Source organism: Trifolium pratense, linkage group LG5 (genome assembly GCF_020283565.1).
Source record: "Trifolium pratense cultivar HEN17-A07 linkage group LG5, ARS_RC_1.1, whole genome shotgun sequence".
Lineage (NCBI taxonomy): Eukaryota > Viridiplantae > Streptophyta > Magnoliopsida > Fabales > Fabaceae > Trifolium > Trifolium pratense.
Genome location: NC_060063.1, coordinates 44,774,652 through 44,788,716, shown reverse-complemented (window position 1 = coordinate 44,788,716; position 14,065 = coordinate 44,774,652). Strand labels below are relative to the sequence as shown.

The 14,065-nt window shown below is 32.0% G+C and overlaps 1 long non-coding RNA gene across 2 annotated transcripts; it reads right to left on the bottom strand.

The window, feature by feature from the left end:
• Window positions 1-7,246: 7,246 nt before the first annotated feature.
• LOC123885381 lies at window positions 7,247-12,737 on the bottom strand. 2 transcript variants are annotated; one of them, XR_006801148.1, is made up of 4 exons: window positions 12,102-12,737; window positions 11,472-11,617; window positions 10,654-10,759; window positions 7,247-7,584 (listed from the first exon to the last, which is right to left on the bottom strand). It is a non-coding gene; the product is annotated as an uncharacterized LOC123885381 (long non-coding RNA). The 2 variants fall into 2 exon arrangements; XR_006801147.1 differs by having other exon boundaries at window positions 12,643-12,736.
• Between the last annotated feature and the right edge of the window lie 1,328 nt (window positions 12,738-14,065).

The window sequence follows — 14,065 nt, the reverse complement described above, 5'->3', positions numbered from 1 at the left end:
GGATGCAGAGCAATCGTACTCCAGTACAGGGCAGGAATGATTCGGTGCGGGGCAAGAGTGCTGCAGCAGAGGCCAATGCTCATAATTGCGAATGGGTAACTCCGGTTTCTCGAGCAATTCAGAACTTGAAGAAAAAACAAACATTGGTGAGTGTTGGTGATTTCATTAGTTTTAATTCTATTTCACTTAAGTTTATTAATTCATTGCTGACTTACTTTTGTTTTTCAAATATTTGTCCAGCATCTTCCAGCTTGGGTTGTGCAGGATCGTCTACAAGGATTGTCTGGGATTAGGCTGCGATCTCATACCAACCGCCGTATCTATAACTGCACTATTTTGAATCCGGGACGAGGCCCGTTTCAAAGATACATTGGTAGTGGCTGGTATGATTATCTGGACGATCACAAGCCTAAAGTTGGTGACCTGCTGCATTTTTCTGTTAAAAAATCCCCTCCTGAGTTCATGACTGTTGAATTATTCCGCAAAGATCCCACCAGTTGAATTGATTGTTAAGCTTTATGGATGTATCATGTGTAGTATTTAGTGACTGTTTAAGTTCTATTAGTTTAATGAATTAACAAATTCCTGAATGGTTGTATTATTTTATGTTTTCGTATTTTATGTTTAAGTGTATCAATCTCTACTCTTAGTAGTAGCCGGACAACATTTTGGATCATTGCAATGAAATGTTTGTGTTTAATTTAGTATATTTTGGATCATTGCTTACAAAAATATAAGGTTTAGGAATAGTAGGTTTTTGATTGTTGCTTAAATAGCATTTTGTATCAAAATGTGTTAATGTTTTGCCAAAATGTTGCAGTTTTTAGATCATGAGTGACTCTGTAGGAAGCACCGACACCTCTTTGTTTAGACGTGTCGCGGTGTTCGGCACGTGTCTGTGTCCGACACTTCTATTTTCGCTTGTCCCACAATTGTCAGATAGCTCATATCGACGTCGGAAAAAATTCAATTTTTCCTTTAGTTTGACATTCATGTAAGACTCTCATACTTGCTCAAATTAAATTTACATTAATATATTTTGATTCTCAATTATATGGTTTCATAACTACAAAAAAAAACTATGTAGCGATGTTGGTTAAAAAAAAAAAAAAACTATGTAGCGGTGTCGGTGTCTTATATTTTTTACGTTATCAGTGTCTGTATCGTATCGCAGTGCCCGTGTTGGAGTCCATGCTTCATATGTTGTTAATTATGTTACTGTACTCATTAAACTCAATAAATAGGTATCCTTTTTCAAATTGAGTCAGTTTTGGAAGTTGGAACAGCCTATAACCATGCTAAACCCATTTGTCACGCTAAACCTATGTCTTATGCCTATATTTACTCCCCTATGTGATGGAAATGTTTTCCATACGTTCACTCCATAACCCCACATGTTTTAAAAGGAAAATCGTTGATTTAACAAAACAATTATATTGAGCAAAATTTAAAAATTATTCTTCATACCTTAAAAGTTTAAACATTACAACGAAATATAAATTAGATTAATTAGGCAAACATGTTAAAGTATACATAGATCAAAATCCAGGAAAAGATCAACAAGTTCTTAAACATTTTGGATGTCTTCCTTTCATTCTGTAGTTTCATCTTCATCTTCTCTCCCTTTTGGTATTGAATTTCTTTTACAATGGTAACCACGTCTCTGAACAACTCTGAGCATCTGCAACCACAAATTTTTGTTCCACAATTTGTATCTGAATCGTTATAACCCAGAACATTTCTGAGTTCAGGCTCGCTTGGTCGAACAGTTGGACGAACATAGGGAGGGTGTCCTTCAATTAGGTCATCCCAATCGAAAAGGTTACAACTCCCAGCTTTCTATGAACAACACCAACAGACAACATTGAACGAATTTTCAATTGTCAGGAAACAGAGCAACTATAAATCAATCGAAACAGAATGACAAGCAATTAATTAAAAAATTAAAAAAGTAAGTTCTACAAAATCGTATGGAACGAAACCTACCCCATGAGTTGCACACTTCCAAAACCTCCTTTTAGGATTTTCGGTTGTATTGGATACGTACATCCTCATTGGTTTTTTGCAACCACATTCTGGGATTTGGACTGCCATGGAGTTTGCAACAGAAGAGGAAGACATTGTTGAATTAGTAACACAAACGATTTATTTGTTGAAGGTGATTCTGTAAACTAGGTGAGAAAATTTGGGAATTTAGGGTTTTGGGAAGAGAAGAAATGGGTCTTTCGAATTACATTAGTAGATTATATATTTTTGGTTTAGATGGGGGAGCATAATTAAAGGATGCAGAGCAAGTCTAAATAGAGAAAACGTATCGACAGTACGATCAACATCAATGGTTCAGATTTATTAGGCTAAGCTATATCACGTCCGTCCAATATGGACCAAGGGCTGTGATTAAAATTCTTTCCCCAAATATGACTAACATCAGTGCAGCATATCTTGCTGGTTTATTATAACCTTTTTTTTTTTTTTACAAAAATTATAATTATTTTAAAATAAAAAATTTGTTCGTAGTATAAAATTTGTTCGTAGGACTAATGGCCTTATCTATTGATCCAACATATATCGGTGACTTTTAAATTTCAAACGAGTAATTACTTTAAATTTTAAAAAAATTTGTTTGTAGTAAGTTTAAATTTCAATTAAGAACCGATAACCCTAATAGTGGACTTAGATGTATGATCTCGGCATCGATTAAGGACTAATGGCCTTATCTATTGATCCAACATATATCGGTGACTTTTAAATTTCAAACGAGTAATTACTTTAAATTTTAAAAAAATTTGTTCGTAGTAAGTTTAAATTTCAATTAAGAACCGATAACCCTAATAGTGGACTTAGATGTATGATCTCGGTTTCGATTAAGGACTAATGGCCTTATCTATTGATCCAACATATATCGGTGACTTTTAAATTTCAAACGAGTAATTACTTTAAATTTTAAAAAAATTTGTTCGTAGTAAGTTTAAATTTCAATTAAGAACCGATAACCCTAATAGTGGACTTAGATGTATGATCTCGGTTTCGATTAAGGACTAATGGCCTTATCTATTGATCCAACATATATCGGTGACTTTTAAATTTCAAACGAGTAATTACTTTAAATTTTAAAAAAATTTGTTCGTAGTAAGTTTAAATTTCAATTAAGAACCGATAACCCTAATAGTGGACTTAGATGTATGATCTCAGTTTCGATTAAGGACTAATGGCCTTATCTATTGATCCAACATATATCGGTGACTTTTAAATTTCAAACGAGTAATTACTTTAAATTTTAAAAAAATTTGTTCGTAGTAAGTTTAAATTTCAATTAAGAACCGATAACCCTAATAGTGGACTTAGATGTATGATCTCGGTTTCGATTAAGGACTAATGGCCTTATCTATTGATCCAACATATATCGGTGACTTTTAAATTTCAAACGAGTAATTACTTTAAATTTTAAAAAAATTTGTTCGTAGTAAGTTTAAATTTCAATTAAGAACCGATAACCCTAATAGTGGACTTAGATGTATGATATCGGTTTCGATTAAGGACTAATGGCCTTATCTATTGATCCAACATATATCGGTGACTTTTAAATTTCAAACGAGTAATTACTTTAAATTTTAAAAAAATTTGTTCGTAGTAAGTTTAAATTTCAATTAAGAACCGATAACCCTAATAGTGGACTTAGATGTATGATATCGGTTTCGATTAAGGACTAATGGCCTTATCTATTGATCCAACATATATCGGTGACTTTTAAATTTCAAACGAGTAATTACTTTAAATTTTAAAAAAATTTGTTTGTAGTAAGTTTAAATTTCAATTAAGAACCGATAACCCTAATAGTGGACTTAGATGTATGATCTCGGTTTCGATTAAGGACTAATGGCCTTATCTATTGATCCAACATATATCGGTGACTTTTAAATTTCAAACGAGTAATTACTTTAAATTTTAAAAAAATTTGTTCGTAGTAAGTTTAAATTTCAATTAAGAACCGATAACCCTAATAGTGGACTTAGATGTATGATATCGGTTTCGATTAAGGACTAATGGCCTTATCTATTGATCCAACATATATCGGTGACTTTTAAATTTCAAACGAGTAATTACTTTAAATTTTAAAAAAATTTGTTCGTAGTAAGTTTAAATTTCAATTAAGAACCGATAACCCTAATAGTGGACTTAGATGTATGATCTCGGTTTCGATTAAGGACTAATGGCCTTATCTATTGATCCAACATATATCGGTGACTTTTAAATTTCAAACGAGTAATTACTTTAAATTTTAAAAAAATTTGTTCGTAGTAAGTTTAAATTTCAATTAAGAACCGATAACCGTAATAGTAGACTTAGATGTATGATCCCGGTTATTAAGGATTAATGGTTTTAAAAAATAAAACATCAACAAATATTAATTTTAAGATTAATAGCTAAAAAACGAGTGATGTATCCAATGCAACAACTGCTAACGTGTTTACATCATCCAATGTTCCATGTCGATTCGTTTTAATCGGACGGTGATTATTTTAGGAAGTCAGAAAGTAAACTTGTTAATGTCAACCATTAGATGACAAACGATGTTGATCCTACGATCCAAAACATGTGTTGCATGACACTGTAAATGTTTGTAGTCTCAAACCAATTAAACGATTCAAATTACAACTTGATACAGTGTTATTTCCCACTTTCCAGTACCAATTGTTTCGTCGCGCCTTACCAATAACACAACAATTAATTTTGCTAACCAACAATCATCATTACAAACCATTACATTTCTTCTCCCAAGAAAGATCATTAACCAAAAATCTTTTCTTCCTCTCACCAAGACTGAACCAGTCCCTTCATATCTCCACTCTCTCACACGCCATTTTTCTTCTTTTTCCCTTCCTTCACCTTCAACTTTCGGCCGTCTTTCAAACTTCCTGCGACGATAATCAATCAAAAAAAATGGTGGAAACTCTTGCCGATGTTCTTCGAAAGCCAGCAAGGGATTATTTTTTGACTGTTCATGTTGCAGGAGAGGTAAGTTTGATACTTTGATAGTATGTTTTGTTGATTTCGTTGTTGATTTTTTTGACTGTTCATGTCGCCAAATATGATTTTTAAAAAATCGCATGATGTTCAAACCATAGATTAGAAAACAGAGCATGTTATATGTTGTTCGTATTTATTTATTTTTATTTCGTTTTGAAACTGGATCTAGATCTTACACTGATTTAGACAAGTTAGAGTAAAAAAATTTTAAAAAACAGAGCATATCTTTGTCCAAAAAACAGAGCATGTCACAAATCTTTGTCCAAAAAACAGAGCATGTTATGTGTGATGTTAATTTTATTTGTTTCCGTTTGTAAATAAGTATGAATGTTTCACTGATTTAGAGTTGGGTTATTGTTACTCGCCAAATTGAGTCCTGTGTCTGTTTTCGTCAATTATGCTTAGTTTCGGTTTGTTTATTTTTTAGGTCCAGGGCGAGGTTGAACGAAGTTTTTACGAAAACTGCAAGGCTGAGTTGGGTCAATTTTGGTACCTGTTTGATTCCAAAGGTCTTCAACTCTGCGTAGAGTTCAACAATGATGATGATGTCCTTAGAATTACGGACGGTTGGATGACTATACGAGAACATTACCAATTTCAAGGTCATCATCCAATTCTCTTCAAATATTTGGGGAACGATCAGTTCCAGATCATTCCCAAAGAGGACCCAATTACTCCTGATAAATTCCCTACTTGGCATACCCGATCACGAGCCCTCCGGAAAGCTGTTACCTTCGAAATTACTATGAAGGATGATCCAGAAATTGTTCCATATTTGGTTGGTATCTCAATCCAATTGTTTTTGTTAATGTTTAAATTGATTATCCGAATTTAAGACAAATTGATGCTTATCAAATTTTCTTTGATCTGTTGCAGATATTGCCAAACGATATGGGGGAGTATTTGTGTGACACGATGTTGGATGAGATCTACATTATTGGAACAATCAGAGAAAAGCATAAGTGTGAGCTAGAGTATCAAATGGATCCGTTCGTGGTATCGATCTTTAGGGGATGGAGGGAAGTTGTTGCCATTAACGGATTTAAAGTTGGAGACCGCCTACTGTTCAACACATCTAGCATATATGATGACCATACCTTTTATGTGAGGAGCTTAAGTTGATTTCAAAGTTTGTAACCATTAGTATTTTGATTATATTTTGGAAAACTTGATGCTTGCCGCCGATGTTGTATGTATTTTGGCTCCCATGTATTTTAGTAGTTTGTTCGTAGTTTGTCATTATAATGACAATTAAAAACTTGTAAAAACAAGTTTTCTAATTTAATGATTACTATTTATAATTATTAATTTTTTTTTTTTATGATATTTGAGTTATGAATTACGAAGCACCGACAGTCCTCAAATTAGGCGTGTCCGTGTTAGACACGTGTCGGTGTCCTCGTCCGAAACCGACACCGACACTTATATAACTCAGTGTATAATCACATACAACCAATAGCCCAACATAAGGCCATAGGTTAGTATCTTATTTAAAAATAAAAATAAAAATTTAATATTCTTTTTATTTGAAAAAAGTTAATTACGAAAAAAAAATGATTACTATTTATTATTAATTTAAAAAAAAACAAAGTAATACAGATATTTTAAAACTAAATTAAATAACGAATTCAAAATTTAATAATTTTTTTATAATTATTAATTTTTTTTTATGATATTTGAGTTATGAATTACGAAGCACCGACACTCCTCAAATTAGGCGTGTCCGTGTTAGACACGTGTCGGTGTCCTCGTCCGAAACCGACACCGACACTTATGAACTCATACAAATATAACTCAGTGTATAATCACATACGACCAATAGCCCAACATAAGGCCATAGGTTAGTAACTTATTTAAAAATAAAAATAAAAATTTAATATTCTTTTTATTTGAAAAAAATTAATTACGAAAAAAAAATGATTATTATTTATTATTAATTTAAAAAAAACAAGGATCCATGTCGATATTTTAAAACTAAATTAAATAACGAATTCAAAATTTAATAATTTTTTTATAATTTTTTTTTTTTTTTTATGATATTTGAGTTATGAATTAGGAAGCACCGACACTCCTCAAATTAGGCGTGTCCGTGTTAGACACGTGTCGGTGTCCTCGTCCGAAACCGACACCGACACTTATGAACTCATACAAATATAAGGCCATAGGTTAGTATTCTTTTTATTTGAAAAAAATCAATTACGAAATAAATCATGCTTACAATTTATTATTATGGACAACACATTAATTCATGTTGGTTAGCTTACATTGAGCACACAAAAACGTGATGCTTGGCCTTCTACTTACAGTCTTACACACATTGCACTTGCTAATTATTACAACTAAAAAAGGCTATTGAAAAATAAAACCTAGGTAGCTACAACTTCCAATACGTATCAACCTCCCAAATTGTCCAACTCTTAACTTTACTCATGCATAATACTCTTTTGCTTTTCTGAACACAAAAACCGTCCAACTCTAAGCAAACTTCATCATCCAGCAAACAAAACACAATGATAAACACTGATCCACCAAGTCCAAGCACAAAACGCGCCATGCCTGAAAGAAAATCAAAAACCAGTAAGAGAGGAAAAGAAGCTACAAACACTACTTCAAACACTACCACAAACACTACAACTCTAAAGACAAAAACTCAGAACACTAAGACTGAGAAGACTGAAACTCAGCAGCATTCTGAGACTACAAAAAAGAAATTCAAAGCTGAGATTGTTTACATATCATCCAGGTATTGACTCATTTCTTATTGTAAACACGCATGAAATATATATGATGTGTGTTTGTGTCTGAATCTAATATTTATATGATGTGTGTTTGTGACTGAAACTTATATGAGGTGTGTTTGTGTGTCTGAATCTAATATTTGATTCATAACCAATCAGATTTGTAGTACCTTATATGTTGTGTGTTTGTGTCTGAATCTAATTTTTTAATCTAATAATTGATTCATAAGCAGTCTGTGTGTGTGTGTGTCTGAATCTATGATGATTCTAAACAAATTTATACGAAAAGTACCATCAACATTCATAAAGAAACAGTCTTTGGATTTGTATGTGTATGTGTGTGTTTGAATCTATCATGATTTTCAACAAAAATATAATAAAGTTTACTGTTTTATTTAATAATTTATATTTCAGCTACTACATATGACTTAATGGTTGTATATACCAGTAGGTAATTTTAATTTATCTTGTTAAATGGTTTGAACAGTCACCACACTACCACCCAAGGGTGGAATGACCAGGAAGATTCAAAAGATTGTGACTCAACAGCATCAACCCCTGTAAAACCAAAAGCAAAGGAGAAAAAAAAACAATACCCTGCCACAGAAACAAAAGCAGCCAACAAAAAAATCTGTCACAATTTGGGATCAACATCGGCACCTTCGAGATTGAAGGATATCAAGGAGTGGACTGCATTGCTTGAAGCTAGGCAATATAAGAAGATTAACAAAATTCTGTTCTGTCAGCCAGAAGAGGAGGATGACAATGATTTCCACATTAACTACCATCCATCGACACCGATGGGATATGAATTTTTCGACACCGGAGTCCCTATTCCTGAGGTAAGTTATTTAATCGTCTTATATTTAAACCTAATACAACACTTTCATTTAGTACTAATAAAAATATTTATTCCACGTTTGTTTTATTACAGTGGATGCCTGTCACATTTAGGCCATCCCCAAAAATGAATCTGAATGATATTTGCGCTTACACTATTGCATACGCCTTTATGGGCGATGATGAGCAGAAACATGGGTATGTGTTTTTAATATATCTTGCTAAACCTAACTGTAAATTTATTTAGCCCATTTAATTTGAATACATCTAACAATTCATACATCTACCTGTTGCAGTGGCGAGGTTCTGATTAAATCTACATCAGGTGTTCATGGGGACAGGAAAGCAATTAAGTCGTTGATGCCTAGGTGTAATGTGGACCAAGAGGTTATATTTTGACCTAACATTGTAATTATTTGGCTATGACAGATGAAAGTGAACTAAAATTTGACATAACGTTGTTTTCATTTGGCTATACAGGTTATCAACTTGGTTGTTGCACGAAGCAATTGGCTGGTTGAATCGTTAGGAAAAATGAAATCTGTTTGGTATTTGCCTACATATTTTGCGGTAATTACCCAACTAACATTGATTTATTTTACATTTACATTTACATTAGTTGAGTAATAACCACTGACTTAAACTACATTACTTTTTAAGCAATATGCTCTGGATGACAAATACACAGCTGACTATATCCGGAAAATATATCAGGATAAACTCATGCCAACAAACTCTGTGGTTTCAAAGGTGAGTTTTCTATAAATTCTGCTTAGTGTGTGATTTAAACCTGAAAATCAGTTCATGCCACTAAAAATGATTTCTATAACTACAGATTTTTATTCCTATGAATGATGGGGGAGCACATTGGTTTTTGGTGGTTGTTGAGTTTACTGAAAGAAAAGTTTATTGGTTGGACTCTTTACCTTCAGATGAAAGATATCATCCTAGGCGTCATTCAATTATTAGATTGGTATGCATGTGATCTATAGTTTGTTTTACATTCAAATTTATTGTTCGATTTTTTAATTCAAATTTTATATTTACTTTATATTTACTATTGTGGCAGATTGTCAAGCTTGAGGAAATCCTGCTTCTTCCTTGTTTTGTTGATGTTGCTAATCTAATTGGTCATGATAACCTAATCACAAACTTCACCAGGATTGAACCTACGTGTCTCCCGCATCAGCGACCTGGATCGTAAGTATTGTTAACCCCTATCTCTATTAATGATTTTACTTAAACTACATATTAGTGTCGTACTAATGCAATTTTATGAATAATCATAGGAATGATTGTGGAGTGTGGGTTGCTAAATGGATGATTGAATGTCCATACAATAGTAACTATGGAGGCATAACTGTAAGTTGAATTAATGTCATGGTTTTTTGTAAAACATTTTTCAATCTAAGCAAATTTCTAATTCATCCACTGTTTTTTCATTATATGTAGGTTAACACTGCCACAAGGATGAAGCTTGCTTTATATCTCTGTCATTCATCTAATAATATGTTGTTACAATCACTATTGGCAAATGCTGCAAAGTATTGGGATGATATGCACAAGAAAAGGAAGGCTTTGGTTGATATCTGAAGTTTCAAGTTTGGTTCTTAGACTATGGGATGGATGTCTGAACATTGAAGTATTATTTTGGATATTATGGTTTATTTTCCCTGTTTTTTTTTTGTACTGTTACCTTAATCAGTGGTTGTATTTTGCACAATATGGTCTTTATTTTGATATCCTGGTTTATTCAGTTTGAAGTTTTATTTTGGATTTTCTGGTGAATTCGGTTGACGGTGTTTGTGGTCTTAAGCTATTAGTTTGGAAAATATGACATTTATTTGGTTTATTCTATGATTAAGGTTTATTATATGTTTGTCTTAAGCTGTTGCTATCTGATGCTATGCCTTTTCACACATTGGCATGACATGGTTACTATTACATTACTATGATTTATTTGTTTATTTCATACAAATTTCAAAACATTATATGTTACATACACACCAAATACACATGACAGTTTTTATGTATACTATAAACGTACCTCTTAGTTCTTCTATGTCTAAGTAAAACTGATATCATTCACCTTCTCCTTCTTAACATTTTTGACTTCAAGTCTAATCACCATGTTGCGTGCATATTTTTGTAACCTGTTTCAAATTGCAATAAAACTTAAGTTTCTGTAATTATCACCTTATAAACATACATTTAGCATTGTAACAAAATTTGGTATTGGAAATAGACATGTTTCATGTATTTAATCAAAACTATTTAAAAATTGGATAATCAATATAAAAAAAATTATTGACCAAAATACACAGCATTGTTCTATAAAAGTTGGATCATCTTCGTTAAAGTTACAAAAACTTATTTAAGTTACACCTTTCTCATGATAACTTACAAAACTTATTCATCATTCACATCAGGTAATCAGTTAACGTACATTGAACAGATTAAAAAGGTTGCATGTTTCTCATTACATTACATAAATAATAGCTTATCAATAGTTAACTTAGCCTTGGAAGAGAGCTTAAAAGTTAATTAGACTTGTTTATAAAAAGTTTCATCTTTCTCATTACATTGTATAAATCATAGCTTATCAAAAGTTAAGGTACATTGAACAGCCTTCTGAAGCTAATGTACTATGTTTTACTCAACTCAAAAGATTACAATATTCAATTTAAATTGTTATTGTACTACAACTCAATGTATTATACAGTATTCAACTATAACACTGAGCATTAGCTAAATTGATAGCAATGACTTCATATCATTAACTAAAAGTTTATGTACTAGTGCTTATTCAACTCAAATACAGATCATTAACTATAAGGTTTACATTATAAAACTTGATTTGTTTACCCTTTAAGCCCTTCTGCATTGTCTGTTTTCCAGTTCAAACAAGTCAACTGTTAGCTCCTTTATTCCATTTCTGTCCTGATAACCTCATAAACGCAGGATTCCTGAATTTGGATGAGAGTGGATATATATTGCCATCCATTACTTAACTGCAGGATATATGAACAAAAACTGATCAAATAATTCAGAATAACACACTAATATCACATTAAAATTAACATAAGCACACTTATTAAGTGTGAATAATATCACAGTCTAATTTCACAATTCAAATGAAATACAAACCCTAATCCCCCTAATTCCCAACCCATAAATAACACAGTGTCAGCATCTAAATTCACAAATCAAATCAATCCAAATCAAATTGACAAGCAAAATTTAACAAAACCAAAACCAAAACCCCAATTCAAAACTTTATGGGTAAAAATGATCATTTTTGGGTACGAATTGAAATCAACTTCAATTGTAAATACAAACCTAATCCCCAAATTGATGGTTTATGCAGTAAGAATTCAAAGCAACTTTAACATAATTAAAAATCGATCGTTTCAGGGTAACAATTTGAATCAACTTCAATTAATAATATAAACCCAAATTCAATAATTTCAAAGGGTAAAATACACAAACAATTACCTGTGAAGTACACGACGATGCTTTGAACCATAGAACAAATAACTGTGAAGAGTTTTTGGGTGAACAACCGGTGCGAATTACAAATTGACCAGGAACACGGATACGACATTGGGTGAGAGGGAAGAAGTCGATTATGCTTTAGTTGATATCAATTAGTGAAACGAATAAAACTGAAGTCTGACATAATAAGACTATGGATGAGGAAGATTAAGACGAAGACGAAGAGTAGTGGAGGAATTTGGGATGAACAAAATGGACGACGACGAAGAAGGAGAAGGACGAAGACGAAGAAGGAGAAGGACATGGAGGAGGACGAAGAAGGATGAACAAATTGGATGAAGAACAGTTGGGAATTTGGGATTTAGGGTTTTTCACTTTCAATTTTAATATGTTCAAATAATAATGTTAAAAATGATAAATAAAAAGTGTAAATGATTTATGATTTTAAATTGAAATTAAAAATGTTTTTGATTTGTATTTTTCATTTGATGGAGGACTCATATGCAATAAACAAAAGTTTATTAAGGAAAAAGAGACTCACCATGGACCTTAGTTGATGTGGCAATTAAATTGAATTCTATTGGTTAAAAGTTTGGAATGCACCCATACATTCCAAAGCTGGAATGCACCATAGAAGCTCCCCATAATAAATACAATTGCATTGCAGTACATCTTATGCTACAATTTTTTATTTTTGTTGATTGTTTCGAGCCATCTTAGCATATAAATAGTATATCCGTTGCATAAATATCTCACAGTTTTTTTTTTATTTATTTTTTATTAAAAATATCTCACATTTGAGATTTCAGATACATGACTGTTCACGATCCCCCATAAGAAGAACTAAAGAAAAATTAGGATAAGAATGACTAAAGACAAAATATTGTAGTAGATAAATTAAAATAATAATTATTGTAAAAAAAAAAAAATAAGAAAATGCTAATATGTATACTAAGAACCTATGTTAAGAAGTAAATATAGATATGTTCTTTTGAAATATGTGTAATCAGCAATTTTAAAATTAATTTTTTAAATTATTTGATGTAAAGTTTTTTATTTAAATAAATTAACATGTATGGGCACATATAGTGGCGGATCTAGAAAATTTTTTGGTAGAGGTTAGAAAATAATATAACCAATGAAAAAAATTGAGATGTTTAATTTTTTTTTTTACCATATTATATATAGATACGAAATTTTCGCTGATGTTTATCAATGATTAATCTTTGTTGGGATTTAAAAAAATTATAATAGTATTTTATTTACAATTTTACAGAGGCGTAAATATTATAAAAATGTGTTCACTTGTGGGCGCTTGAGCCCCCAATGTACAACACATAGATCTGCCACTGGACACATATTAGTATGACCCAATAAAATATGTCAAAGATTTAATTACTATTTGAAATAAGACTTGTGAGACTCATTCCATGTCTCATGTTCTTCGTGAAGTTAATTAGGTGTGTTGCCTTCTCTGCCAAAGAGGGTTCACATACGGCGGATCTAGTGTGCAATATATATTGAGGGTGTGCAGTTCCTGAACTTTGCAAATTGCAAAATTACGTTGATACCCCTATGTTTGTGCAAAGTGAGTGACCACCCTGGATTATTTTATTTGCACCTTGTTGTTAATTCGTCGTAAAATCACACCAATAAATGAACTTGATGTGTGGAGCAATAGAACGACAACCAAATAATTAAGCGGAATAAGTAATAATAATAATAATAACCGATAAAGGAGAATAAAAAACACGATAATTTGTTTCCTCAGTTCGGTCCAATAATGACCTAGCCTGGGGGAGAGAGCAGTTCCTCCGTTCCACTATATCAAAGAGTAACGTTACAAAGAAATTCTCAATTTGATAAGTGTTTCCCAAGGTGTACCACAAATATAGTTCTTCCACCCTAGATTTGTCCCAAGAGAAAACTTTTTTTTTCTCTCTAAAACCCTAGCCCTTGTGTGG